The sequence below is a fragment of the Phoenix dactylifera genome, chromosome 4 (genome assembly GCF_051530095.1).
Source record: "Phoenix dactylifera cultivar Ajwa chromosome 4, Ajwa_hap1_PhDact_Kaust_v1.1, whole genome shotgun sequence".
Taxonomy (NCBI): domain Eukaryota; kingdom Viridiplantae; phylum Streptophyta; class Magnoliopsida; order Arecales; family Arecaceae; genus Phoenix; species Phoenix dactylifera.
In genome coordinates this window covers 38,608,736-38,630,678 of record NC_143193.1, presented here as the reverse complement: position 1 = coordinate 38,630,678, position 21,943 = coordinate 38,608,736, and the positions used below count along the sequence as shown (strand labels likewise).

The 21,943-nt window shown below is 49.5% G+C and overlaps 59 non-coding genes and 1 pseudogene across 59 annotated transcripts; all 60 read left to right on the top strand.

Annotated features, from left to right (window-relative positions):
• Positions 1-179: 179 nt before the first annotated feature.
• Positions 180-297, top strand: LOC149766067 (5S ribosomal RNA). Its single transcript, XR_016408484.1, has one exon. It is a non-coding gene; the product is annotated as a 5S ribosomal RNA (ribosomal RNA).
• Positions 298-544: 247 nt separating this feature from the next.
• Positions 545-663, top strand: LOC149766066 (5S ribosomal RNA). Its single transcript, XR_016412939.1, has one exon. It is a non-coding gene; the product is annotated as a 5S ribosomal RNA (ribosomal RNA).
• A 246-nt stretch (positions 664-909) lies between these two features.
• Positions 910-1,028, top strand: LOC149766065 (5S ribosomal RNA). Its single transcript, XR_016411453.1, has one exon. It is a non-coding gene; the product is annotated as a 5S ribosomal RNA (ribosomal RNA).
• Positions 1,029-1,275: 247 nt separating this feature from the next.
• LOC149766064 (5S ribosomal RNA) lies at positions 1,276-1,393 on the top strand. Its single transcript, XR_016407748.1, has one exon. It is a non-coding gene; the product is annotated as a 5S ribosomal RNA (ribosomal RNA).
• Positions 1,394-1,640: 247 nt separating this feature from the next.
• LOC149766063 (5S ribosomal RNA) lies at positions 1,641-1,759 on the top strand. The gene has a single exon (XR_016402876.1). It is a non-coding gene; the product is annotated as a 5S ribosomal RNA (ribosomal RNA).
• A 247-nt stretch (positions 1,760-2,006) lies between these two features.
• LOC149766062 (5S ribosomal RNA) lies at positions 2,007-2,124 on the top strand. Its single transcript, XR_016408483.1, has one exon. It is a non-coding gene; the product is annotated as a 5S ribosomal RNA (ribosomal RNA).
• A 247-nt stretch (positions 2,125-2,371) lies between these two features.
• LOC149766061 (5S ribosomal RNA) lies at positions 2,372-2,490 on the top strand. The gene has a single exon (XR_016412938.1). It is a non-coding gene; the product is annotated as a 5S ribosomal RNA (ribosomal RNA).
• A 246-nt stretch (positions 2,491-2,736) lies between these two features.
• Positions 2,737-2,855, top strand: LOC149766060 (5S ribosomal RNA). The gene has a single exon (XR_016411451.1). It is a non-coding gene; the product is annotated as a 5S ribosomal RNA (ribosomal RNA).
• Positions 2,856-3,102: 247 nt separating this feature from the next.
• On the top strand, positions 3,103-3,220 carry LOC149766059 (5S ribosomal RNA). Its single transcript, XR_016407747.1, has one exon. It is a non-coding gene; the product is annotated as a 5S ribosomal RNA (ribosomal RNA).
• A 247-nt stretch (positions 3,221-3,467) lies between these two features.
• LOC149766058 (5S ribosomal RNA) lies at positions 3,468-3,586 on the top strand. Its single transcript, XR_016402875.1, has one exon. It is a non-coding gene; the product is annotated as a 5S ribosomal RNA (ribosomal RNA).
• Positions 3,587-3,833: 247 nt separating this feature from the next.
• On the top strand, positions 3,834-3,951 carry LOC149766057 (5S ribosomal RNA). The gene has a single exon (XR_016408482.1). It is a non-coding gene; the product is annotated as a 5S ribosomal RNA (ribosomal RNA).
• A 247-nt stretch (positions 3,952-4,198) lies between these two features.
• On the top strand, positions 4,199-4,317 carry LOC149766056 (5S ribosomal RNA). Its single transcript, XR_016412937.1, has one exon. It is a non-coding gene; the product is annotated as a 5S ribosomal RNA (ribosomal RNA).
• A 246-nt stretch (positions 4,318-4,563) lies between these two features.
• On the top strand, positions 4,564-4,682 carry LOC149766055 (5S ribosomal RNA). The gene has a single exon (XR_016411450.1). It is a non-coding gene; the product is annotated as a 5S ribosomal RNA (ribosomal RNA).
• Positions 4,683-4,929: 247 nt separating this feature from the next.
• On the top strand, positions 4,930-5,047 carry LOC149766054 (5S ribosomal RNA). The gene has a single exon (XR_016407746.1). It is a non-coding gene; the product is annotated as a 5S ribosomal RNA (ribosomal RNA).
• A 247-nt stretch (positions 5,048-5,294) lies between these two features.
• On the top strand, positions 5,295-5,413 carry LOC149766053 (5S ribosomal RNA). Its single transcript, XR_016402874.1, has one exon. It is a non-coding gene; the product is annotated as a 5S ribosomal RNA (ribosomal RNA).
• Positions 5,414-5,660: 247 nt separating this feature from the next.
• LOC149766052 (5S ribosomal RNA) lies at positions 5,661-5,778 on the top strand. Its single transcript, XR_016408481.1, has one exon. It is a non-coding gene; the product is annotated as a 5S ribosomal RNA (ribosomal RNA).
• A 247-nt stretch (positions 5,779-6,025) lies between these two features.
• Positions 6,026-6,144, top strand: LOC149766051 (5S ribosomal RNA). The gene has a single exon (XR_016412936.1). It is a non-coding gene; the product is annotated as a 5S ribosomal RNA (ribosomal RNA).
• A 246-nt stretch (positions 6,145-6,390) lies between these two features.
• LOC149766050 (5S ribosomal RNA) lies at positions 6,391-6,509 on the top strand. The gene has a single exon (XR_016411449.1). It is a non-coding gene; the product is annotated as a 5S ribosomal RNA (ribosomal RNA).
• Positions 6,510-6,756: 247 nt separating this feature from the next.
• On the top strand, positions 6,757-6,874 carry LOC149766049 (5S ribosomal RNA). The gene has a single exon (XR_016407745.1). It is a non-coding gene; the product is annotated as a 5S ribosomal RNA (ribosomal RNA).
• A 247-nt stretch (positions 6,875-7,121) lies between these two features.
• LOC149766048 (5S ribosomal RNA) lies at positions 7,122-7,240 on the top strand. The gene has a single exon (XR_016402873.1). It is a non-coding gene; the product is annotated as a 5S ribosomal RNA (ribosomal RNA).
• A 247-nt stretch (positions 7,241-7,487) lies between these two features.
• On the top strand, positions 7,488-7,605 carry LOC149766047 (5S ribosomal RNA). The gene has a single exon (XR_016408480.1). It is a non-coding gene; the product is annotated as a 5S ribosomal RNA (ribosomal RNA).
• A 247-nt stretch (positions 7,606-7,852) lies between these two features.
• On the top strand, positions 7,853-7,971 carry LOC149766046 (5S ribosomal RNA). The gene has a single exon (XR_016412935.1). It is a non-coding gene; the product is annotated as a 5S ribosomal RNA (ribosomal RNA).
• A 246-nt stretch (positions 7,972-8,217) lies between these two features.
• Positions 8,218-8,336, top strand: LOC149766045 (5S ribosomal RNA). The gene has a single exon (XR_016411448.1). It is a non-coding gene; the product is annotated as a 5S ribosomal RNA (ribosomal RNA).
• A 247-nt stretch (positions 8,337-8,583) lies between these two features.
• On the top strand, positions 8,584-8,701 carry LOC149766044 (5S ribosomal RNA). The gene has a single exon (XR_016407743.1). It is a non-coding gene; the product is annotated as a 5S ribosomal RNA (ribosomal RNA).
• A 247-nt stretch (positions 8,702-8,948) lies between these two features.
• LOC149766043 (5S ribosomal RNA) lies at positions 8,949-9,067 on the top strand. The gene has a single exon (XR_016402872.1). It is a non-coding gene; the product is annotated as a 5S ribosomal RNA (ribosomal RNA).
• Positions 9,068-9,314: 247 nt separating this feature from the next.
• LOC149766042 (5S ribosomal RNA) lies at positions 9,315-9,432 on the top strand. Its single transcript, XR_016408478.1, has one exon. It is a non-coding gene; the product is annotated as a 5S ribosomal RNA (ribosomal RNA).
• Positions 9,433-9,679: 247 nt separating this feature from the next.
• LOC149766041 (5S ribosomal RNA) lies at positions 9,680-9,798 on the top strand. Its single transcript, XR_016412934.1, has one exon. It is a non-coding gene; the product is annotated as a 5S ribosomal RNA (ribosomal RNA).
• A 246-nt stretch (positions 9,799-10,044) lies between these two features.
• LOC149766040 (5S ribosomal RNA) lies at positions 10,045-10,163 on the top strand. The gene has a single exon (XR_016411447.1). It is a non-coding gene; the product is annotated as a 5S ribosomal RNA (ribosomal RNA).
• A 247-nt stretch (positions 10,164-10,410) lies between these two features.
• Positions 10,411-10,528, top strand: LOC149766039 (5S ribosomal RNA). Its single transcript, XR_016408926.1, has one exon. It is a non-coding gene; the product is annotated as a 5S ribosomal RNA (ribosomal RNA).
• A 247-nt stretch (positions 10,529-10,775) lies between these two features.
• LOC149766038 (5S ribosomal RNA) lies at positions 10,776-10,894 on the top strand. Its single transcript, XR_016400640.1, has one exon. It is a non-coding gene; the product is annotated as a 5S ribosomal RNA (ribosomal RNA).
• Positions 10,895-11,140: 246 nt separating this feature from the next.
• On the top strand, positions 11,141-11,259 carry LOC149766037 (5S ribosomal RNA). Its single transcript, XR_016404174.1, has one exon. It is a non-coding gene; the product is annotated as a 5S ribosomal RNA (ribosomal RNA).
• Positions 11,260-11,506: 247 nt separating this feature from the next.
• LOC149766036 (5S ribosomal RNA) lies at positions 11,507-11,625 on the top strand. Its single transcript, XR_016401063.1, has one exon. It is a non-coding gene; the product is annotated as a 5S ribosomal RNA (ribosomal RNA).
• Positions 11,626-11,871: 246 nt separating this feature from the next.
• LOC149766035 (5S ribosomal RNA) lies at positions 11,872-11,990 on the top strand. Its single transcript, XR_016411445.1, has one exon. It is a non-coding gene; the product is annotated as a 5S ribosomal RNA (ribosomal RNA).
• A 247-nt stretch (positions 11,991-12,237) lies between these two features.
• Positions 12,238-12,356, top strand: LOC149766034 (5S ribosomal RNA). The gene has a single exon (XR_016402224.1). It is a non-coding gene; the product is annotated as a 5S ribosomal RNA (ribosomal RNA).
• A 246-nt stretch (positions 12,357-12,602) lies between these two features.
• LOC149766033 (5S ribosomal RNA) lies at positions 12,603-12,721 on the top strand. Its single transcript, XR_016404173.1, has one exon. It is a non-coding gene; the product is annotated as a 5S ribosomal RNA (ribosomal RNA).
• Positions 12,722-12,968: 247 nt separating this feature from the next.
• On the top strand, positions 12,969-13,086 carry LOC149766032 (5S ribosomal RNA; annotated as a pseudogene).
• A 247-nt stretch (positions 13,087-13,333) lies between these two features.
• LOC149766031 (5S ribosomal RNA) lies at positions 13,334-13,452 on the top strand. Its single transcript, XR_016406523.1, has one exon. It is a non-coding gene; the product is annotated as a 5S ribosomal RNA (ribosomal RNA).
• A 247-nt stretch (positions 13,453-13,699) lies between these two features.
• On the top strand, positions 13,700-13,817 carry LOC149766030 (5S ribosomal RNA). The gene has a single exon (XR_016407668.1). It is a non-coding gene; the product is annotated as a 5S ribosomal RNA (ribosomal RNA).
• Positions 13,818-14,062: 245 nt separating this feature from the next.
• On the top strand, positions 14,063-14,181 carry LOC149766029 (5S ribosomal RNA). Its single transcript, XR_016403238.1, has one exon. It is a non-coding gene; the product is annotated as a 5S ribosomal RNA (ribosomal RNA).
• A 247-nt stretch (positions 14,182-14,428) lies between these two features.
• LOC149766028 (5S ribosomal RNA) lies at positions 14,429-14,546 on the top strand. The gene has a single exon (XR_016408911.1). It is a non-coding gene; the product is annotated as a 5S ribosomal RNA (ribosomal RNA).
• Positions 14,547-14,793: 247 nt separating this feature from the next.
• On the top strand, positions 14,794-14,912 carry LOC149766027 (5S ribosomal RNA). Its single transcript, XR_016408706.1, has one exon. It is a non-coding gene; the product is annotated as a 5S ribosomal RNA (ribosomal RNA).
• Positions 14,913-15,159: 247 nt separating this feature from the next.
• On the top strand, positions 15,160-15,278 carry LOC149766026 (5S ribosomal RNA). The gene has a single exon (XR_016404631.1). It is a non-coding gene; the product is annotated as a 5S ribosomal RNA (ribosomal RNA).
• A 246-nt stretch (positions 15,279-15,524) lies between these two features.
• Positions 15,525-15,643, top strand: LOC149766025 (5S ribosomal RNA). The gene has a single exon (XR_016406894.1). It is a non-coding gene; the product is annotated as a 5S ribosomal RNA (ribosomal RNA).
• A 247-nt stretch (positions 15,644-15,890) lies between these two features.
• LOC149766024 (5S ribosomal RNA) lies at positions 15,891-16,009 on the top strand. The gene has a single exon (XR_016401062.1). It is a non-coding gene; the product is annotated as a 5S ribosomal RNA (ribosomal RNA).
• A 246-nt stretch (positions 16,010-16,255) lies between these two features.
• On the top strand, positions 16,256-16,374 carry LOC149766023 (5S ribosomal RNA). Its single transcript, XR_016411444.1, has one exon. It is a non-coding gene; the product is annotated as a 5S ribosomal RNA (ribosomal RNA).
• A 247-nt stretch (positions 16,375-16,621) lies between these two features.
• Positions 16,622-16,739, top strand: LOC149766022 (5S ribosomal RNA). The gene has a single exon (XR_016408477.1). It is a non-coding gene; the product is annotated as a 5S ribosomal RNA (ribosomal RNA).
• Positions 16,740-16,986: 247 nt separating this feature from the next.
• On the top strand, positions 16,987-17,105 carry LOC149766021 (5S ribosomal RNA). Its single transcript, XR_016404594.1, has one exon. It is a non-coding gene; the product is annotated as a 5S ribosomal RNA (ribosomal RNA).
• A 247-nt stretch (positions 17,106-17,352) lies between these two features.
• On the top strand, positions 17,353-17,471 carry LOC149766020 (5S ribosomal RNA). Its single transcript, XR_016411443.1, has one exon. It is a non-coding gene; the product is annotated as a 5S ribosomal RNA (ribosomal RNA).
• Positions 17,472-17,717: 246 nt separating this feature from the next.
• LOC149766019 (5S ribosomal RNA) lies at positions 17,718-17,836 on the top strand. The gene has a single exon (XR_016403906.1). It is a non-coding gene; the product is annotated as a 5S ribosomal RNA (ribosomal RNA).
• Positions 17,837-18,082: 246 nt separating this feature from the next.
• LOC149766018 (5S ribosomal RNA) lies at positions 18,083-18,201 on the top strand. Its single transcript, XR_016400850.1, has one exon. It is a non-coding gene; the product is annotated as a 5S ribosomal RNA (ribosomal RNA).
• Positions 18,202-18,447: 246 nt separating this feature from the next.
• Positions 18,448-18,566, top strand: LOC149766017 (5S ribosomal RNA). Its single transcript, XR_016411442.1, has one exon. It is a non-coding gene; the product is annotated as a 5S ribosomal RNA (ribosomal RNA).
• Positions 18,567-18,813: 247 nt separating this feature from the next.
• On the top strand, positions 18,814-18,932 carry LOC149766016 (5S ribosomal RNA). Its single transcript, XR_016403355.1, has one exon. It is a non-coding gene; the product is annotated as a 5S ribosomal RNA (ribosomal RNA).
• Positions 18,933-19,178: 246 nt separating this feature from the next.
• On the top strand, positions 19,179-19,297 carry LOC149766015 (5S ribosomal RNA). Its single transcript, XR_016411441.1, has one exon. It is a non-coding gene; the product is annotated as a 5S ribosomal RNA (ribosomal RNA).
• Positions 19,298-19,543: 246 nt separating this feature from the next.
• On the top strand, positions 19,544-19,661 carry LOC149766014 (5S ribosomal RNA). The gene has a single exon (XR_016404987.1). It is a non-coding gene; the product is annotated as a 5S ribosomal RNA (ribosomal RNA).
• Positions 19,662-19,908: 247 nt separating this feature from the next.
• Positions 19,909-20,027, top strand: LOC149766013 (5S ribosomal RNA). The gene has a single exon (XR_016405677.1). It is a non-coding gene; the product is annotated as a 5S ribosomal RNA (ribosomal RNA).
• Positions 20,028-20,273: 246 nt separating this feature from the next.
• On the top strand, positions 20,274-20,392 carry LOC149766012 (5S ribosomal RNA). The gene has a single exon (XR_016412437.1). It is a non-coding gene; the product is annotated as a 5S ribosomal RNA (ribosomal RNA).
• A 246-nt stretch (positions 20,393-20,638) lies between these two features.
• On the top strand, positions 20,639-20,757 carry LOC149766011 (5S ribosomal RNA). The gene has a single exon (XR_016403905.1). It is a non-coding gene; the product is annotated as a 5S ribosomal RNA (ribosomal RNA).
• Positions 20,758-21,004: 247 nt separating this feature from the next.
• Positions 21,005-21,122, top strand: LOC149766010 (5S ribosomal RNA). Its single transcript, XR_016405790.1, has one exon. It is a non-coding gene; the product is annotated as a 5S ribosomal RNA (ribosomal RNA).
• Positions 21,123-21,369: 247 nt separating this feature from the next.
• Positions 21,370-21,488, top strand: LOC149766009 (5S ribosomal RNA). The gene has a single exon (XR_016407904.1). It is a non-coding gene; the product is annotated as a 5S ribosomal RNA (ribosomal RNA).
• A 247-nt stretch (positions 21,489-21,735) lies between these two features.
• Positions 21,736-21,853, top strand: LOC149766008 (5S ribosomal RNA). The gene has a single exon (XR_016406390.1). It is a non-coding gene; the product is annotated as a 5S ribosomal RNA (ribosomal RNA).
• The last annotated feature ends 90 nt before the right edge of the window (positions 21,854-21,943 follow it).

The following is a 21,943-nucleotide window of genomic DNA, read 5'->3' as shown; positions in this document are numbered from 1 at the left end:
CCTCTTCGGATAATTTTTTTCCCCCGAAAATAAACTAAGTCCGGAGACTGGCGGTGCCAGGCCGCATAGCGGGACCAGCGCGTTGAATCCTACGCCAGAACGGCACCGGCGGCGCGAATGTCTCGGGCCGTCGAGGTCTGCTGCTTTGTCATAAAAGGAAGTTTCGATGGGCATGTCATGGGTGCGATCATACCAGCACTAATGCACCGGATCCCATCAGAACTCCGCAGTTAAGCGTGCTTGGGCAAGATTAGTACTAGGATGGGTGACCCCCGGGAAGTCCTCTTGTTGCACCCCTTTTATTTTTTGCCCGCTTTTTTATTTTTTGATAATATTTATTTTTAATTTTTCGGCTTTTGGTTTTTCCTCTTCGGATAATTTTTTTCCCCCGAAAATAAACTGAGTCCGGAGACTGGCGGTGCCATGCCGCATAGCGGGACCAGCGCGTTGAATCCTACGCCAGAACAGCCCCGGCGGCGCGAATGTCTCGGGCCGTCGAGGTCTGCTGCTTTGTCATAAAAGGGAGTTTCGATGGGCGAGTCATGGGTGCGACCATACCAGCACTAATGCACCGGATCCCATCAGAACTCCGCAGTTAAGCGTGTTTGGGCGAGAGTAGTACTAGGATGGGTGACCCCCTGGGAAGTCCTCGTGTTGCACCCCTTTTATTTTTTGCCCGCTTTTTTATTTTTTGATAATATTTATTTTTAATTTTTCGGCTTTTGGCTTTTTCTCTTCGGATAATTTTTTTTTCCGAAAATAAACTGAGTCCGGAGACTCGCGGTGCCATGCCGCATAGCGGGACCAGCGTGTTGAATCCTACGCCAGAACGGCCTCGGCGGTGCGAATGTTTCGGGCCATCGAGGTCTGCTGCTTTGTCATAAAAGGGAGTTTCGAAGGGCATGTCATGGGTGCGATCATACCAGCACTAATGCACCGGATCCCATCAGAACTCCGCAGTTAAGCGTGCTTGGGCGAGAGTAGTACTAGGATGGGTGACCCCCTGGGAAGTCCTCGTGTTGCACCCCTTTTATTTTTTGCCCGCTTTTTTATTTTTTGATAATATTTATTTTTAATTTTTTGGCTTTTGGCTTTTCCTCTTCGGATAATTTTTTTCCTCCGAAAATAAACTGAGTCCGGAGACTGGCGGTGCCATGCCGCATAGCGGGACCAGCGCGTTGAATCCTACGCCAGAACGGCCCCGGCGGCGCGAATGTCTCGGGTCGTCGAGGTCTGCTGCTTTGTCATAAAAGGGAGTTTCGATGGGCATGTCATGGGTGCGATCATACCAGCACTAATGCACCAGATCCCATCAGAACTCCGCAGTTAAGCGTGCTTGGGCGAGATTAGTACTAGGATGGGTGACCCCCGGGAAGTCCTCGTGTTGCACCCCTTTTATTTTTTGCCCGCTTTTTTATTTTTTGTTAATATTTATTTTTAATTTTTCGGCTTTTGGGTTTTCCTCTTCGGATAATTTTTTTCCCCCGAAAATAAACTGAGTCCGGAGACTGGCGGTGCCATGCCGCATAGCGGGACCAGCGCGTTGAATCCTACGCCAGAACGGCCCCGGCGGCGCGAATGTCTCGGGCCGTCGAGGTCTGTTGCTTTGTCATAAAAGGGAGTTTCGAAGGGCATGTCATGGGTGCGATCATACCAGCACTAATGCACCGGATCCCATCAGAACTCCGCAGTTAAGCGGGCTTGGGCGAGAGTAGTACTAGGATGGGTGACCCCCTGGGAAGTCCTCGTGTTGCACCCCTTATATTTTTTGCCCGTTTTTTTATTTTTTGATAATATTTATTTTTAATTTTTCGGCTTTTGGCTTTTCCTCTTCGGATAATTTTTTTCCCCCGAAAATAAACTAAGTCCGGAGACTGGCGGTGCCAGGCCGCATAGCGGGACCAGCGCGTTGAATCCTACGCCAGAACGGCACCAGCGGCGCGAATGTCTCGGGCCGTCGAGGTCTGCTGCTTTGTCATAAAAGGAAGTTTCGATGGGCATGTCATGGGTGCGATCATACCAGCACTAATGCACCGGATCCCATCAGAACTCCGCAGTTAAGCGTGCTTGGGCAAGATTAGTACTAGGATGGGTGACCCCCGGGAAGTCCTCTTGTTGCACCCCTTTTATTTTTTGCCCGCTTTTTTATTTTTTGATAATATTTATTTTTAATTTTTCGGCTTTTGGTTTTTCCTCTTCGGATAATTTTTTTCCCCCGAAAATAAACTGAGTCCGGAGACTGGCGGTGCCATGCCGCATAGCGGGACCAGCGCGTTGAATCCTACGCCAGAACAGCCCCGGCGGCGCGAATGTCTCGGGCCGTCGAGGTCTGCTGCTTTGTCATAAAAGGGAGTTTCGATGGGCGAGTCATGGGTGCGACCATACCAGCACTAATGCACCGGATCCCATCAGAACTCCGCAGTTAAGCGTGTTTGGGCGAGAGTAGTACTAGGATGGGTGACCCCCTGGGAAGTCCTCGTGTTGCACCCCTTTTATTTTTTGCCCGCTTTTTTATTTTTTGATAATATTTATTTTTAATTTTTCGGCTTTTGGCTTTTTCTCTTCGGATAATTTTTTTTTCCGAAAATAAACTGAGTCCGGAGACTCGCGGTGCCATGCCGCATAGCGGGACCAGCGTGTTGAATCCTACGCCAGAACGGCCTCGGCGGTGCGAATGTTTCGGGCCATCGAGGTCTGCTGCTTTGTCATAAAAGGGAGTTTCGAAGGGCATGTCATGGGTGCGATCATACCAGCACTAATGCACCGGATCCCATCAGAACTCCGCAGTTAAGCGTGCTTGGGCGAGAGTAGTACTAGGATGGGTGACCCCCTGGGAAGTCCTCGTGTTGCACCCCTTTTATTTTTTGCCCGCTTTTTTATTTTTTGATAATATTTATTTTTAATTTTTTGGCTTTTGGCTTTTCCTCTTCGGATAATTTTTTTCCTCCGAAAATAAACTGAGTCCGGAGACTGGCGGTGCCATGCCGCATAGCGGGACCAGCGCGTTGAATCCTACGCCAGAACGGCCCCGGCGGCGCGAATGTCTCGGGTCGTCGAGGTCTGCTGCTTTGTCATAAAAGGGAGTTTCGATGGGCATGTCATGGGTGCGATCATACCAGCACTAATGCACCAGATCCCATCAGAACTCCGCAGTTAAGCGTGCTTGGGCGAGATTAGTACTAGGATGGGTGACCCCCGGGAAGTCCTCGTGTTGCACCCCTTTTATTTTTTGCCCGCTTTTTTATTTTTTGTTAATATTTATTTTTAATTTTTCGGCTTTTGGGTTTTCCTCTTCGGATAATTTTTTTCCCCCGAAAATAAACTGAGTCCGGAGACTGGCGGTGCCATGCCGCATAGCGGGACCAGCGCGTTGAATCCTACGCCAGAACGGCCCCGGCGGCGCGAATGTCTCGGGCCGTCGAGGTCTGTTGCTTTGTCATAAAAGGGAGTTTCGAAGGGCATGTCATGGGTGCGATCATACCAGCACTAATGCACCGGATCCCATCAGAACTCCGCAGTTAAGCGGGCTTGGGCGAGAGTAGTACTAGGATGGGTGACCCCCTGGGAAGTCCTCGTGTTGCACCCCTTATATTTTTTGCCCGTTTTTTTATTTTTTGATAATATTTATTTTTAATTTTTCGGCTTTTGGCTTTTCCTCTTCGGATAATTTTTTTCCCCCGAAAATAAACTAAGTCCGGAGACTGGCGGTGCCAGGCCGCATAGCGGGACCAGCGCGTTGAATCCTACGCCAGAACGGCACCGGCGGCGCGAATGTCTCGGGCCGTCGAGGTCTGCTGCTTTGTCATAAAAGGAAGTTTCGATGGGCATGTCATGGGTGCGATCATACCAGCACTAATGCACCGGATCCCATCAGAACTCCGCAGTTAAGCGTGCTTGGGCAAGATTAGTACTAGGATGGGTGACCCCCGGGAAGTCCTCTTGTTGCACCCCTTTTATTTTTTGCCCGCTTTTTTATTTTTTGATAATATTTATTTTTAATTTTTCGGCTTTTGGTTTTTCCTCTTCGGATAATTTTTTTCCCCCGAAAATAAACTGAGTCCGGAGACTGGCGGTGCCATGCCGCATAGCGGGACCAGCGCGTTGAATCCTACGCCAGAACAGCCCCGGCGGCGCGAATGTCTCGGGCCGTCGAGGTCTGCTGCTTTGTCATAAAAGGGAGTTTCGATGGGCGAGTCATGGGTGCGACCATACCAGCACTAATGCACCGGATCCCATCAGAACTCCGCAGTTAAGCGTGTTTGGGCGAGAGTAGTACTAGGATGGGTGACCCCCTGGGAAGTCCTCGTGTTGCACCCCTTTTATTTTTTGCCCGCTTTTTTATTTTTTGATAATATTTATTTTTAATTTTTCGGCTTTTGGCTTTTTCTCTTCGGATAATTTTTTTTTCCGAAAATAAACTGAGTCCGGAGACTCGCGGTGCCATGCCGCATAGCGGGACCAGCGTGTTGAATCCTACGCCAGAACGGCCTCGGCGGTGCGAATGTTTCGGGCCATCGAGGTCTGCTGCTTTGTCATAAAAGGGAGTTTCGAAGGGCATGTCATGGGTGCGATCATACCAGCACTAATGCACCGGATCCCATCAGAACTCCGCAGTTAAGCGTGCTTGGGCGAGAGTAGTACTAGGATGGGTGACCCCCTGGGAAGTCCTCGTGTTGCACCCCTTTTATTTTTTGCCCGCTTTTTTATTTTTTGATAATATTTATTTTTAATTTTTTGGCTTTTGGCTTTTCCTCTTCGGATAATTTTTTTCCTCCGAAAATAAACTGAGTCCGGAGACTGGCGGTGCCATGCCGCATAGCGGGACCAGCGCGTTGAATCCTACGCCAGAACGGCCCCGGCGGCGCGAATGTCTCGGGTCGTCGAGGTCTGCTGCTTTGTCATAAAAGGGAGTTTCGATGGGCATGTCATGGGTGCGATCATACCAGCACTAATGCACCAGATCCCATCAGAACTCCGCAGTTAAGCGTGCTTGGGCGAGATTAGTACTAGGATGGGTGACCCCCGGGAAGTCCTCGTGTTGCACCCCTTTTATTTTTTGCCCGCTTTTTTATTTTTTGTTAATATTTATTTTTAATTTTTCGGCTTTTGGGTTTTCCTCTTCGGATAATTTTTTTCCCCCGAAAATAAACTGAGTCCGGAGACTGGCGGTGCCATGCCGCATAGCGGGACCAGCGCGTTGAATCCTACGCCAGAACGGCCCCGGCGGCGCGAATGTCTCGGGCCGTCGAGGTCTGTTGCTTTGTCATAAAAGGGAGTTTCGAAGGGCATGTCATGGGTGCGATCATACCAGCACTAATGCACCGGATCCCATCAGAACTCCGCAGTTAAGCGGGCTTGGGCGAGAGTAGTACTAGGATGGGTGACCCCCTGGGAAGTCCTCGTGTTGCACCCCTTATATTTTTTGCCCGTTTTTTTATTTTTTGATAATATTTATTTTTAATTTTTCGGCTTTTGGCTTTTCCTCTTCGGATAATTTTTTTCCCCCGAAAATAAACTAAGTCCGGAGACTGGCGGTGCCAGGCCGCATAGCGGGACCAGCGCGTTGAATCCTACGCCAGAACGGCACCGGCGGCGCGAATGTCTCGGGCCGTCGAGGTCTGCTGCTTTGTCATAAAAGGAAGTTTCGATGGGCATGTCATGGGTGCGATCATACCAGCACTAATGCACCGGATCCCATCAGAACTCCGCAGTTAAGCGTGCTTGGGCAAGATTAGTACTAGGATGGGTGACCCCCGGGAAGTCCTCTTGTTGCACCCCTTTTATTTTTTGCCCGCTTTTTTATTTTTTGATAATATTTATTTTTAATTTTTCGGCTTTTGGTTTTTCCTCTTCGGATAATTTTTTTCCCCCGAAAATAAACTGAGTCCGGAGACTGGCGGTGCCATGCCGCATAGCGGGACCAGCGCGTTGAATCCTACGCCAGAACAGCCCCGGCGGCGCGAATGTCTCGGGCCGTCGAGGTCTGCTGCTTTGTCATAAAAGGGAGTTTCGATGGGCGAGTCATGGGTGCGACCATACCAGCACTAATGCACCGGATCCCATCAGAACTCCGCAGTTAAGCGTGTTTGGGCGAGAGTAGTACTAGGATGGGTGACCCCCTGGGAAGTCCTCGTGTTGCACCCCTTTTATTTTTTGCCCGCTTTTTTATTTTTTGATAATATTTATTTTTAATTTTTCGGCTTTTGGCTTTTTCTCTTCGGATAATTTTTTTTTCCGAAAATAAACTGAGTCCGGAGACTCGCGGTGCCATGCCGCATAGCGGGACCAGCGTGTTGAATCCTACGCCAGAACGGCCTCGGCGGTGCGAATGTTTCGGGCCATCGAGGTCTGCTGCTTTGTCATAAAAGGGAGTTTCGAAGGGCATGTCATGGGTGCGATCATACCAGCACTAATGCACCGGATCCCATCAGAACTCCGCAGTTAAGCGTGCTTGGGCGAGAGTAGTACTAGGATGGGTGACCCCCTGGGAAGTCCTCGTGTTGCACCCCTTTTATTTTTTGCCCGCTTTTTTATTTTTTGATAATATTTATTTTTAATTTTTTGGCTTTTGGCTTTTCCTCTTCGGATAATTTTTTTCCTCCGAAAATAAACTGAGTCCGGAGACTGGCGGTGCCATGCCGCATAGCGGGACCAGCGCATTGAATCCTACGCCAGAACGGCCCCGGCGGCGCGAATGTCTCGGGTCGTCGAGGTCTGCTGCTTTGTCATAAAAGGGAGTTTCGATGGGCATGTCATGGGTGCGATCATACCAGCACTAATGCACCAGATCCCATCAGAACTCCGCAGTTAAGCGTGCTTGGGCGAGATTAGTACTAGGATGGGTGACCCCCGGGAAGTCCTCGTGTTGCACCCCTTTTATTTTTTGCCCGCTTTTTTATTTTTTGTTAATATTTATTTTTAATTTTTCGGCTTTTGGGTTTTCCTCTTCGGATAATTTTTTTCCCCCGAAAATAAACTGAGTCCGGAGACTGGCGGTGCCATGCCGCATAGCGGGACCAGCGCGTTGAATCCTACGCCAGAACGGCCCCGGCGGCGCGAATGTCTCGGGCCGTCGAGGTCTGTTGCTTTGTCATAAAAGGGAGTTTCGAAGGGCATGTCATGGGTGCGATCATACCAGCACTAATGCACCGGATCCCATCAGAACTCCGCAGTTAAGCGGGCTTGGGCGAGAGTAGTACTAGGATGGGTGACCCCCTGGGAAGTCCTCGTGTTGCACCCCTTATATTTTTTGCCCGTTTTTTTATTTTTTGATAATATTTATTTTTAATTTTTCGGCTTTTGGCTTTTCCTCTTCGGATAATTTTTTTCCCCCGAAAATAAACTAAGTCCGGAGACTGGCGGTGCCAGGCCGCATAGCGGGACCAGCGCGTTGAATCCTACGCCAGAACGGCACCGGCGGCGCGAATGTCTCGGGCCGTCGAGGTCTGCTGCTTTGTCATAAAAGGAAGTTTCGATGGGCATGTCATGGGTGCGATCATACCAGCACTAATGCACCGGATCCCATCAGAACTCCGCAGTTAAGCGTGCTTGGGCAAGATTAGTACTAGGATGGGTGACCCCCGGGAAGTCCTCTTGTTGCACCCCTTTTATTTTTTGCCCGCTTTTTTATTTTTTGATAATATTTATTTTTAATTTTTCGGCTTTTGGTTTTTCCTCTTCGGATAATTTTTTTCCCCCGAAAATAAACTGAGTCCGGAGACTGGCGGTGCCATGCCGCATAGCGGGACCAGCGCGTTGAATCCTACGCCAGAACAGCCCCGGCGGCGCGAATGTCTCGGGCCGTCGAGGTCTGCTGCTTTGTCATAAAAGGGAGTTTCGATGGGCGAGTCATGGGTGCGACCATACCAGCACTAATGCACCGGATCCCATCAGAACTCCGCAGTTAAGCGTGTTTGGGCGAGAGTAGTACTAGGATGGGTGACCCCCTGGGAAGTCCTCGTGTTGCACCCCTTTTATTTTTTGCCCGCTTTTTTATTTTTTGATAATATTTATTTTTAATTTTTCGGCTTTTGGCTTTTTCTCTTCGGATAATTTTTTTTTCCGAAAATAAACTGAGTCCGGAGACTCGCGGTGCCATGCCGCATAGCGGGACCAGCGTGTTGAATCCTACGCCAGAACGGCCTCGGCGGTGCGAATGTTTCGGGCCATCGAGGTCTGCTGCTTTGTCATAAAAGGGAGTTTCGAAGGGCATGTCATGGGTGCGATCATACCAGCACTAATGCACCGGATCCCATCAGAACTCCGCAGTTAAGCGTGCTTGGGCGAGAGTAGTACTAGGATGGGTGACCCCCTGGGAAGTCCTCGTGTTGCACCCCTTTTATTTTTTGCCCGCTTTTTTATTTTTTGATAATATTTATTTTTAATTTTTTGGCTTTTGGCTTTTCCTCTTCGGATAATTTTTTTCCTCCGAAAATAAACTGAGTCCGGAGACTGGCGGTGCCATGCCGCATAGCGGGACCAGCGCGTTGAATCCTACGCCAGAACGGCCCCGGCGGCGCGAATGTCTCGGGTCGTCGAGGTCTGCTGCTTTGTCATAAAAGGGAGTTTCGATGGGCATGTCATGGGTGCGATCATACCAGCACTAATGCACCAGATCCCATCAGAACTCCGCAGTTAAGCGTGCTTGGGCGAGATTAGTACTAGGATGGGTGACCCCCGGGAAGTCCTCGTGTTGCACCCCTTTTATTTTTTGCCCGCTTTTTTATTTTTTGTTAATATTTATTTTTAATTTTTCGGCTTTTGGGTTTTCCTCTTCGGATAATTTTTTTCCCCCGAAAATAAACTGAGTCCGGAGACTGGCGGTGCCATGCCGCATAGCGGGACCAGCGCGTTGAATCCTACGCCAGAACGGCCCCGGCGGCGCGAATGTCTCGGGCCGTCGAGGTCTGTTGCTTTGTCATAAAAGGGAGTTTCGAAGGGCATGTCATGGGTGCGATCATACCAGCACTAATGCACCGGATCCCATCAGAACTCCGCAGTTAAGCGGGCTTGGGCGAGAGTAGTACTAGGATGGGTGACCCCCTGGGAAGTCCTCGTGTTGCACCCCTTATATTTTTTGCCCGTTTTTTTATTTTTTGATAATATTTATTTTTAATTTTTCGGCTTTTGGCTTTTCCTCTTCGGATAATTTTTTTCCCCCGAAAATAAACTAAGTCCGGAGACTGGCGGTGCCAGGCCGCATAGCGGGACCAGCGCGTTGAATCCTACGCCAGAACGGCCCCGGCGGCGCGAATGTCTCGGGCCGTCGAGGTCTGCTGCTTTGTCATAAAAGGAAGTTTCGATGGGCATGTCATGGGTGCGATCATACCAGCACTAATGCACCGGATCCCATCAGAACTCCGCAGTTAAGCGTGCTTGGGCAAGATTAGTACTAGGATGGGTGACCCCCGGGAAGTCCTCTTGTTGCACCCCTTTTATTTTTTGCCCGCTTTTTTATTTTTTGATAATATTTATTTTTAATTTTTCGGCTTTTGGTTTTTCCTCTTCGGATAATTTTTTTCCCCCGAAAATAAACTGAGTCCGGAGACTGGCGGTGCCATGCCGCATAGCGGGACCAGCGCGTTGAATCCTACGCCAGAACAGCCCCGGCGGCGCGAATGTCTCGGGCCGTCGAGGTCTGCTGCTTTGTCATAAAAGGGAGTTTCGATGGGCGAGTCATGGGTGCGACCATACCAGCACTAATGCACCGGATCCCATCAGAACTCCGCAGTTAAGCGTGTTTGGGCGAGAGTAGTACTAGGATGGGTGACCCCCTGGGAAGTCCTCGTGTTGCACCCCTTTTATTTTTTGCCCGCTTTTTTATTTTTTGATAATATTTATTTTTAATTTTTCGGCTTTTGGCTTTTTCTCTTCGGATAATTTTTTTTTCCGAAAATAAACTGAGTCCGGAGACTCGCGGTGCCATGCCGCATAGCGGGACCAGCGTGTTGAATCCTACGCCAGAACGGCCTCGGCGGTGCGAATGTTTCGGGCCATCGAGGTCTGCTGCTTTGTCATAAAAGGGAGTTTCGAAGGGCATGTCATGGGTGCGATCATACCAGCACTAATGCACCGGATCCCATCAGAACTCCGCAGTTAAGCGTGCTTGGGCGAGAGTAGTACTAGGATGGGTGACCCCCTGGGAAGTCCTCGTGTTGCACCCCTTTTATTTTTTGCCCGCTTTTTTATTTTTTGATAATATTTATTTTTAATTTTTTGGCTTTTGGCTTTTCCTCTTCGGATAATTTTTTTCCTCCGAAAATAAACTGAGTCCGGAGACTGGCGGTGCCATGCCGCATAGCGGGACCAGCACGTTGAATCCTACGCCAGAACGGCCCCGGCGATGCGAATGTCTCGGGCCGTCGAGGTCTGTTACTTTGTCATAAAAGGGAGTTTCGAAGGGCATGTCATGGGTGCGATCATACCAGCACTAATGCATCGGATCCCATCAGAACTCCGCAGTTAAGCGGGCTTGGGCGAGAGTAGTACTAGGATGGGTGACCCCCGGGAAGTCCTCGTGTTGCACCCCTTATATTTTTTTTCCATTTTTTTATTTTTTGATAATATTTATTTTTAATTTTTCGGCTTTTGGCTTTTTCTCTTCGGATAATTTTTTTCCCCCGAAATTAAACTGAGTCCGGAGACTGGCGGTGCCATGCCGCATAGCGGGACCAGCGCGTTGAATCCTTCGCCAGAACGGCCCCGGCGGCGCGAATGTCTCGGGCCGTCGAGGTCTGCTGCTTTGTCATAAAAGGGAGTTTCGATGGGCATGTCATGGGTGCGATCATACCAGCACTAATGCACCGGATCCCATCAGAACTCCGCAGTTAAGCGTGCTTGGGCGAGAATAGTACTAGGATGGGTGACCCCCTGGGAAGTCCTCGTGTTGCACCCTTTTTATTTTTTGCCCGCTTTTTTATTTTTTGATAATATTTATTTTTAATTTTTCGGCTTTTGGCTTTTTCTCTTCGGATAATTTTTTCCCCCGAAAATAAACTGAGTCCGGGGACTCGCGGTGCCATGCCGCATAGCGGGACCAGCGTGTTGAATCCTACGCCAGAACGTCCCCGGCGGCGCGAATGTCTCGGGCCATCGAGGTCTGCTGCTTTGTCATAAAAGGGAGTTTCGAAGGGCATGTCATGGGTGCGATCATACTAGCACTAATGCACCGGATCCCATCAGAACTCCGTAGTTAAGCGTGCTTGGGCGAGAGTAGTACTAGGATGGGTGGCCCCCTGGGAAGTCCTCGTGTTGCACCCCTTTTATTTTTTGCCCGCTTTTTTATTTTTTGATAATATTTATTTTTAATTTTTCGGCTTTTGGCTTTTTTTCTTCGGATAATTTTTTTCCCCCGAAAATAAACTGAGTCCGGAGACTGGCGGTGCCATGCCGCATAGCGGGACCAGCGCGTTGAATCCTACGCCAGAACGGCCCCGGCGGCGCGAATGTCTCAGGCCGTCGAGGTCTGCTGCTTTGTCATAAAAGGGAGTTTCGATGGGCGAGTCATGGGTGCGATCATACCAGCACTAATGCACCGGATCCCATCAGAACTCCGCAGTTAAGCGTGTTTGGGCGAGAGTAGTACTAGGATGGGTGACCCCCTGGGAAGTCCTCGTGTTGCACCCCTTTTATTTTTTGCCCGCTTTTTTATTTTTTGATAATATTTATTTTTAATTTTTCGGCTTTTGGCTTTTTCTCTTCGGATAATTTTTTTTCCCGAAAATAAACTGAGTCCGGAGACTCGCGGTGCCATGCCGCATAGCGGGACCAGCGTGTTGAATCCTACGCCAGAACGGCCTCGGCGGCGCGAATGTTTCGGGCCATCGAGGTCTGCTGCTTTGTCATAAAAGGGAGTTTCGAAGGGCATGTCATGGGTGCGATCATACCAGCACTAATGCACCGGATCCCATCAGAACTCCGCAGTTAAGCGTGCTTGGGCGAGAGTAGTACTAGGATGGGTGACCCCCTGGGAAGTCCTCGTGTTGCACCCCTTTTATTTTTTGCCCGCTTTTTTATTTTTTGATAATATTTATTTTTAATTTTTTGGCTTTTGGCTTTTCCTCTTCGGATAATTTTTTTCCTCCGAAAATAAACTGAGTCCGGAGACTGGCGGTGCCATGCCGCATAGCGGGACCAGCGCGTTGAATCCTACGCCAGAACGGCCCCGGCGGCGCGAATGTCTCGGGCCGTCGAGGTCTGCTGCTTTGTCATAAAAGGGAGTTTCGATGGGCGAGTCATGGGTGCGACCATACCAGCACTAATGCACCGGATCCCATCAGAACTCCGCAGTTAAGCGTGTTTGGGCGAGAGTAGTACTAGGATGGGTGACCCCCTGGGAAGTCCTCGTATTGCACCCCTTTTATTTTTTGCCCGCTTTTTTATTTTTTGATAATATTTATTTTTAATTTTTTGGCTTTTGGCTTTTTCTCTTCGGATAATTTTTTTTCCCGAAAATAAACTGAGTCCGGAGACTCGCGGTGCCATGCCGCATAGCGGGACCAGCGTGTTGAATCCTACGCCAGAACGGCCTCGGCGGCGCGAATGTTTCGGGCCATCGAGGTCTGCTGCTTTGTCATAAAAGGGAGTTTCGAAGGGCATGTCATGGGTGCGATCATACCAGCACTAATGCACCGGATCCCATCAGAACTCCGCCGTTAAGCGTGCTTGGGCGAGAGTAGTACTAGGATGGGTGACCCCCGGGGAAGTCCTCGTGTTGCACCCCTTTTATTTTTTGCCCGCTTTTTTATTTTTTGATAATATTTATTTTTAATTTTTTGGCTTTTGGCTTTTCCTCTTCGGATAATTTTTTTCCTCCGAAAATAAACTGAGTCCGGAGACTGGCGGTGCCATGCCGCATAGCGGGACCAGCGCGTTGAATCCTACGCCAGAACGGCCCCGGCGGCGCGAATGTCTCGGGCCGTCGAGGAGTGCTGCTTTGTCATAAAAGGAAGTTTCGATGGGCATGTCATGGGTGCGATCATACCAACACAAATGCACCGGATCCCATCAGAACTCCGCAGTTAAGCATGCTTGGGCAAGATTAGTACTAGGATGGGTGACCCCCGGGAAGTCCTCTTGTTGCACCCCTTTTATTTTTTGCCCGCTTTTTTATTTTTTGATAATATTTATTTTTAATTTTTCGGCTTTTGGTTTTTCCTCTTCGGATAATTTTTTTCCCCCGAAAATAAACTGAGTCCGGAGACTGGCGGTGCCATGCCGCATAGCGGGACCAGCGCGTTGAATCCTACGCCAGAACGGCCCCGGCGGCGCGAATGTCTCGGGCCGTCGAGGTCTGTTGCTTTGTCATAAAAGGGAGTTTCGAAGGGCATGTCATGGGTGCGATCATACCAGCACTAATGCACCGGATCCCATCAGAACTCCGCAGTTAAGCGGCCTTGGGCGAGAGTAGTACTAGGATGGGTGACCCCCTGGGAAGTCCTCGTGTTGCACCCCTTATATTTTTTGCCCGTTTTTTTATTTTTTGATAATATTTATTTTTAATTTTTCGGCTTTTGGCTTTTCCTCTTCGGATAATTTTTTTCCCCCGAAAATAAACTAAGTCCGGAGACTGGCGGTGCCAGGCCGCATAGCGGGACCAGCGCGTTGAATCCTACGCCAGAACGGCCCCGGCGGCGCGAATGTCTCGGGCCGTCGAGGTCTGCTGCTTTGTCATAAAAGGGAGTTTCGATGGGCGAGTCATGGGTGCGACCATACCAGCACTAATGCACCGGATTCCATCAGAACTCCGCAGTTAAGCGTGTTTGGGCGAGAGTAGTACTAGGATGGGTGACCCCCGGGAAGTCCTCGTGTTGCACCCCTTTTATTTTTTGCCCGCTTTTTTATTTTTGATAATATTTATTTTTAATTTTTCGGCTTTTGGCTTTTTCTCTTCGGATAATTTTTTTTTCCGAAAATAAACTGAGTCCGGAGACTCGCGGTGCCATGCCGCATAGCGGGACCAGCGTGTTGAATCCTACGCCAGAACGGCCTCGGCGGCGCGAATGTTTCGGGCCATCGAGGTCTGCTGCTTTGTCATAAAAGGGAGTTTCGAAGGGCATGTCATGGGTGCGATCATACCAGCACTAATGCACCGGATCCCATCAGAACTCCACAGTTAAGCGTGCTTGGGCGAGAGTAGTACTAGGATGGGTGACCCCCTGGGAAGTCCTCGTGTTGCACCCCTTTTATTTTTTGCCCGCTTTTTTATTTTTTGATAATATTTATTTTTAATTTTTTGGCTTTTGGCTTTTCCTCTTCGGATAATTTTTTTCCTCCGAAAATAAACTGAGTCCGGAGACTGGCGGTGCCATGCCGCATAGCGGGACCAGCGCGTTGAATCCTACGCCAGAACGGCCCCGGCGGCGCGAATGTCTCGGGTCGTCGAGGTCTGCTGCTTTGTCATAAAAGGGAGTTTCGATGGGCATGTCATGGGTGCGATCATACCAGCACTAATGCACTAGATCCCATCAGAACTCCGCAGTTAAGCGTGCTTGGGCGAGATTAGTACTAGGATGGGTGACCCCCGGGAAGTCCTCGTGTTGCACCCCTTTTATTTTTTGCCCGCTTTTTTATTTTTTGATAATATTTATTTTTAATTTTTCGGCTTTTGGTTTTTCCTCTTCGGATAATTTTTTTCCCCCGAAAATAAACTGAGTCCGGAGACTGGCGGTGCCATGCCGCATAGCGGGACCAGCGCGTTGAATCCTACGCCAGAACGGCCCCGGCGATGCGAATGTCTCGGGCCGTCGAGGTCTGTTACTTTGTCATAAAAGGGAGTTTCGAAGGGCATGTCATGGGTGCGATCATACCAGCACTAATGCATCGGATCCCATCAGAACTCCGCAGTTAAGCGGGCTTGGGCGAGAGTAGTACTAGGATGGGTGACCCCCCGGGAAGTCCTCGTGCTGCACCCCTTATATTTTTTTCCCGTTTTTTTATTTTTTGATAATATTTATTTTTAATTTTTCGGCTTTTGGCTTTTTCTCTTCGGATAATTTTTTTCCCCCGAAAATAAACTGAGTCCGGAGACTGGCGGTGCCATGCCGCATAGCGGGACCAGCGCGTTGAATCCTTCGCCAGAACGGCCCCGGCGGCGCGAATGTCTCGGGCCGTCGAGGCCTGCTGCTTTGTCATAAAAGGGAGTTTCGATGGGCATGTCATGGGTGCGATCATACCAGCACTAATGCACCGAATCCCATCAGAACTCCGCAGTTAAGCGTGCTTGGGCGAGAGTAGTACTAGGATGGGTGACCCCCTGGGAAGTCCTCGTGTTGCACCCTTTTTATTTTTTGCCCGCTTTTTTATTTTTTGATAATATTTATTTTAAATTTTTCGGCTTTTGGCTTTTTCTCTTCGGATAATTTTTTCCCCCGAAAATAAACTGAGTCCGGGGACTCGCGGTGCCATGCCGCATAGCAGGACCAGCGTGTTGAATCCTACGCCAGAACGTCCCCGGCGGCGCGAATGTCTCGGGCCATCGAGGTCTGCTGCTTTGTCATAAAAGGGAGTTTCGAAGGGCATGTCATGGGTGCGATCATACTAGCACTAATGCACCGGATCCCATCAGAACTCCGCAGTTAAGCATGCTTGGGCGAGAGTAGTACTAGGATGGGTGGCCCCCTGGGAAGTCCTCGTGTTGCACCCCTTTTATTTTTTGCCCGCTTTTTTATTTTTTGATAATATTTATTTTTAATTTTTCGGCTTTTGGCTTTTTTTCTTCGGATAATTTTTTTCCCCCGAAAATAAACTGAGTCCGGAGACTGGCGGTGCCATGCCGCATAGCGGGACCAGCGCGTTGAATCCTACGCCAGAACGGCCCCGGCGGCGCGAATGTCTCAGGCCGTCGAGGTCTGCTGCTTTGTCATAAAAGGGAGTTTCGATGGGCGAGTCATGGGTGCGATCATACCAGCACTAATGCACCGGATCCCATCAGAACTCCGCAGTTAAGCGTGTTTGGGCGAGAGTAGTACTAGGATGGGTGACCCCCTGGGAAGTCCTCGTGTTGCACCCCTTTTATTTTTTGCCCGCTTTTTTATTTTTTGATAATATTTATTTTTAATTTTTCGGCTTTTGGCTTTTTCTCTTCGGATAATTTTTTTTTCCGAAAATAAACTGAGTCCGGAGACTCGCGGTGCCATGCCGCATAGCGGGACCAGCGTGTTGAATCCTACGCCAGAACGGCCTCGGCGGCGCGAATGTTTCGGGCCATCGAGGTCTGCTGCTTTGTCATAAAAGGGAGTTTCGAAGGGCATGTCATGGGTGCGATCATACCAGCACTAATGCACCGGATCCCATCAGAACTCCGCAGTTAAGCGTGCTTGGGCGAGAGTAGTACTAGGATGGGTGACCCCCTGGGAAGTCCTCGTGTTGCACCCCTTTTATTTTTTGCCCGCTTTTTTATTTTTTGATAATATTTATTTTTAATTTTTTGGCTTTTGGCTTTTCCTCTTCGGATAATTTTTTTCCTCCGAAAATAAACTGAGTCCGGAGACTGGCGGTGCCATGCCGCATAGCGGGACCAGCGCGTTGAATCCTACGCCAGAACGGCCCCGGCGGCGCGAATGTCTCGGGCCGTCGAGGTCTGCTGCTTTGTCATAAAAGGAAGTTTCGATGGGCATGTCATGGGTGCGATCATACCAGCACTAATGCACCGGATCCCATCAGAACTCCGCAGTTAAGCGTGCTTGGGCAAGATTAGTACTAGGATGGGTGACCCCCGGGAAGTCCTCTTGTTGCACCCCTTTTATTTTTTGCCCGCTTTTTTATTTTTTGATAATATTTATTTTTAATTTTTCGGCTTTTGGTTTTTCCTCTTCGGATAATTTTTTTCCCCCGAAAATAAACTGAGTCCGGAGACTGGCGGTGCCATGCCGCATAGCGGGACCAGCGCGTTGAATCCTACGCCAGAACGGCCCCGGCGGCGCGAATGTCTCGGGCCGTCGAGGTCTGTTGCTTTGTCATAAAAGGGAGTTTCGAAGGGCATGTCATGGGTGCGATCATACCAGCACTAATGCACCGGATCCCATCAGAACTCCGCAGTTAAGCGGGCTTGGGCGAGAGTAGTACTAGGATGGGTGACCCCCTGGGAAGTCCTTGTGTTGCACCCCTTATATTTTTTGCCCCTTTTTTTATTTTTTGAAAATATTTATTTTTAATTTTTCGGCTTTTGGCTTTTCCTCTTCGGATAATTTTTTTCCCCCAAAAATAAACTAAGTCCGGAGACTGGCGGTGCCAGGCCGCATAGCGGGACCAGCGCGTTGAATCCTACGCCAGAACGGCCCCGGCGGCGCGAATGTCTCGGGCCGTCGAGGTCTGCTGCTTTGTCATAAAAGGGAGTTTTGATGGGCATGTCATGGGTGCGATCATACCAGCACTAATGCACCGGATCCCATCAGAACTCCGCAGTTAAGCGTGCTTGGGCGAGAGTAGTACTAGGATGGGTGACCCCCTGGGAAGTCCTCGTGTTGCACCCCTTTTATTTTTTGCCCACTTTTTTATTTTTTGATAATATTTATTTTTAATTTTTCGGCTTTTGGCTTTTTCTCTTCGGATAATTTTTTCCTCCGAAAATAAACTGAGTCCGGGGACTCGCGGTGCCATGCCGCATAGCGGGACCAGCGTGTCGAATCCTACGCCAGAACGTCCCCGGCGGCGCGAATGTCTCGGGCCATCGAGGTCTGCTGCTTTGTCATAAAAGGGAGTTTCGAAGGGCATGCCATGGGTGCGATCATACTAGCACTAATGCACCGGATCCCATCAGAACTCCGCAGTTAAGCGTGCTTGGGCGAGAGTAGTACTAGGATGGGTGGCCCCCTGGGAAGTCCTCGTGTTGCACCCCTTTTATTTTTTGCCCGCTTTTTTATTTTTTGATAATATTTATTTTTAATTTTTGGCTTTTGGCTTTTTCTCTTCGGATAATTTTTTTCCCCCGAAAATAAACTGAGTCCGGAGACTGGCGGTGCCATGCCGCATAGCGGGACCAGCGCGTTGAATCCTATGCCAGAACGGCCCCGGCGGCGCGAATGTTTCGGGCCGTCGAGGTCTGCTGCTTTGTCATAAAAGGGAGTTTCGATGGGCATGTCATGGGTGCGATCATACCAGCACTAAGGCACCGGATCCCATCAGAACTCCGCAGTTAAGCGTGCTTGGGCGAGAGTAGTACTACGATGGGTGACCCCCTGGGAAGTCCTCGTGTTGCACCCCTTTTATTTTTTGCCCGCTTTTTTATTTTTTGATAATATTTATTTTTAATTTTTGGCTTTTGGCTTTTTCTCTTCGGATAATTTTTTTCCCCCGAAAATAAACTGAGTCCGGAGACTGGCGGTGCCATGCCGCATAGCGGGACCAGCGCGTTGAATCCTATGCCAGAACGGCCCCGGCGGCGCGAATGTCTCGGGCCGTCGAGGTCTGCTGCTTTGTCATAAAAGGGAGTTTCGATGGGCATGTCATGGGTGCGATCATACCAGCACTAATGCACCGGATCCCATCAGAACTCCGCAGTTAAGCGTGCTTGGGCGAGAGTAGTACTAGGATGGGTGACCCCCTGGGAAGTCCTCGTGTTGCACCCCTTTTATTTTTTGCCCGCTTTTTTATTTTTTGATAATATTTATTTTTAATTTTTCGGCTTTTGGCTTTTCCTCTTCGGATAATTTTTTTCCCCCGAAAATAAACTGAGTCCGGAGACTGGCGGTGCCATGCCGCATAGCGGGACCAGCGCGTTGAATCCTACGCCAGAACGGCCCCGGCGGCGCGAATGTCTCGGGCCGTCGAGGTCTGCTGCTTTGTCATAAAAGGGAGTTTCGATGGGCAAGTCATGGGTGCGATCATACCAGCACTAATGCACCGGATCCCATCAGAACTCCGCAGTCAAGCGTGTTTGGGCGAGAGTAGTACTAGGATGGGTGACCCCCTGGGAAGTCCTCGTGTTGCACCCCTTTTATTTTTTGCCCGCTTTTTTATTTTTTGATAATATTTATTTTTAATTTTTCGGCTTTTGGCTTTTTCTCTTCGGATAATTTTTTTTCCCGAAAATAAACTGAGTCCGGAGACTCGCGGTGCCATGCCGCATAGCGGGACCAGCGTGTTGAATCCTACGCCAGAACGGCCTCGGCGGCGCGAATGTTTCGGGCCATCGAGGTCTGCTGCTTTGTCATAAAAGGGAGTTTCGAAGAGCATGTCATGGGTGCGATCATACCAGCACTAATGCACCGGATCCCATCAGAACTCCGCAGTTAAGCGTGCTTGGGCGAGAGTAGTACTAGGATGGGTGACCCCCTGGGAAGTCCTCGTGTTGCACCCCTTTTATTTTTTGCCCGCTTTTTTATTTTTTGATAATATTTATTTTTAATTTTTGGCTTTTGGCTTTTTCTCTTCGGATAATTTTTTTCCCCCGAAAATAAACTGAGTCCGGAGACTGGCGGTGCCATGCCGCATAGCGGGACCAGCGCGTTGAATCCTACGCCAGAACGGCCCCGGCGGCGCGAATGTCTCGGGTCGTCGAGGTCTGCTGCTTTGTCATAAAAGGGAGTTTCGATGGGCATGTCATGGGTGCGATCATACCAGCACTAATGCACCGGATCCCATCAGAACTCCGCAGTTAAGCGTGCTTGGGCGAGATTAGTACTAGGATGGGTGACCCCCGGGAAGTCCTCGTGTTGCACCCCTTTTATTTTTTGCCCGCTTTTTTATTTTTTGATAATATTTATTTTTAATTTTTCGGCTTTTGGTTTTTCCTCTTCGGATAATTTTTTTCCCCCGAAAATAAACTGAGTCCGGAGACTGGCGGTGCCATGCCGCATAGCGGGACCAGCGCGTTGAATCCTACGCCAGAACGGCCCCGGCGGCGCGAATGTCTCGGGCCGTCGAGGTCTGTTACTTTGTCATAAAAGGGAGTTTCGAAGGGCATGTCATGGGTGCGATCATACCAGCACTAATGCATCGGATCCCATCAGAACTCCGCAGTTAAGCGGGCTTGGGCGAGAGTAGTACTAGGATGGGTGACCCCCTGGGAAGTCCTCGTGTTGCACCCCTTATATTTTTTGCCCGTTTTTTTATTTTTTGATAATATTTATTTTTAATTTTTCGGCTTTTGGCTTTTTCTCTTCGGATAATTTTTTCCCCCGAAAATAAACTGAGTCCGGAGACTGGCGGTGCCATGCCGCATAGCGGGACCAGCGCGTTGAATCCTTCGCCAGAACGGCCCCGGCGGCGCGAATGTCTCGGGCCGTCGAGGTCTGCTGCTTTGTCATAAAAGGGAGTTTCGATGGGCATGTCATGGGTGCGATCATACCAGCACTAATGCACCGGATCCCATCAGAACTCCGCAGTTAAGCGTGCTTGGGCGAGAGTAGTACTAGGATGGGTGACCCCCTGGGAAGTCCTCGTGTTGCACCCTTTTTATTTTTTGCCCGCTTTTTTATTTTTTGATAATATTTATTTTTTATTTTTCGGCTTTTGGCTTTTTCTCTTCGGATAATTTTTTCCCCCGAAAATAAACTGAGTCCGGGGACTCGCGGTGCCATGCCGCATAGCGGGACCAGCGTGTTGAATCCTACGCCAGAACGTCCCCGGCGGCGCGAATGTCTCGGGCCATCGAGGTCTGCTGCTTTGTCATAAAAGGGAGTTTCGAAGGGCATGCCATGGGTGCGATCATACTAGCACTAATGCACCGGATCCCATCAGAACTCCGCAGTTAAGCGTGCTTGGGCGAGAGTAGTACTAGGATGGGTGGCCCCCTGGGAAGTCCTCGTGTTGCACCCCTTTTATTTTTTGCCCGCTTTTTTATTTTTTGATAATATTTATTTTTAATTTTTCGGCTTTTGGCTTTTTTTCTTCGGATAATTTTTTTCCCCCGAAAATAAACTGAGTCCGGAGACTGGCGGTGCCATGCCGCATAGCGGGACCAGCGCGTTGAATCCTACGCCAGAACGGCCCCGGCGGCGCGAATGTCTCGGGCCGTCGAGGTCTGCTGCTTTGTCATAAAAGGGAGTTTCGATGGGCATGTCATGGGTGCGATCATACCAGCACTAATGCACCGGATCCCATCAGAACTCCGCAGTTAAGCGTGCTTGGGCGAGATTAGTACTAGGATGGGTGACCCCCGAGAAGTCCTCGTGTTGCACCCCTTTTATTTTTTGCCCGCTTTTTTATTTTTTGATAATATTTATTTTTAATTTTTCGGCTTTTGGCTTTTTCTCTTCGGATAATTTTTTTCCCCCGAAAATAAACTGAGTCCGGAGACTGGCGGTGCCATGCCGCATAGCGGGAGCAGCGCGTTGAATCCTACGCCAGAACAGCCCCGGCGGCGCGAATGTCTCGGGCCGTCGAGGTCTGCTGCTTTGTCATAAAAGGGAGTTTCGATGGGCAAGTCATGGGTGCGATCATACCAGCACTAATGCACCGGATTCCATCAGAACTCCGCAGTTTAGCGTGCTTGGGCGAGAGTAGTACTAGGATGGGTGGCCCCCTGGGAAGTCCTCGTGTTGCACCCCTTTTATTTTTTGCCCGCTTTTTTATTTTTTGATAATATTTATTTTTAATTTTTTGGCTTTTGGCTTTTTCTCTTCGGATAATTTTTTTCCCCGGAAAATAAACTGAGTCCGGAGACTGGCGGTGCCATGCCGCATAGCGGGACCAGCGCGTTGAATCCTACGCCAGAACGGCCCCGGCGGCGCGAATGTCTCGGGCCGTCGAGGTCTGCTGCTTTGTCATAAAAGGGAGTTTCGATGGGCATGTCATGGGTGCGATCATACCAGCACTAATGCACCGGATCCCATCAGAACTCCGCAGTTAAGCGTGCTTGGGCGAGATTAGTACTAGGATGGGTGACCCCCGGGAAGTCCTCGTGTTGCACCTCTTTTATTTTTTGCCCGCTTTTTTATTTTTTGATAATATTTATTTTTAATTTTTCAGCTTTTGGCTTTTTCTCTTCGGATAATTTTTTTCC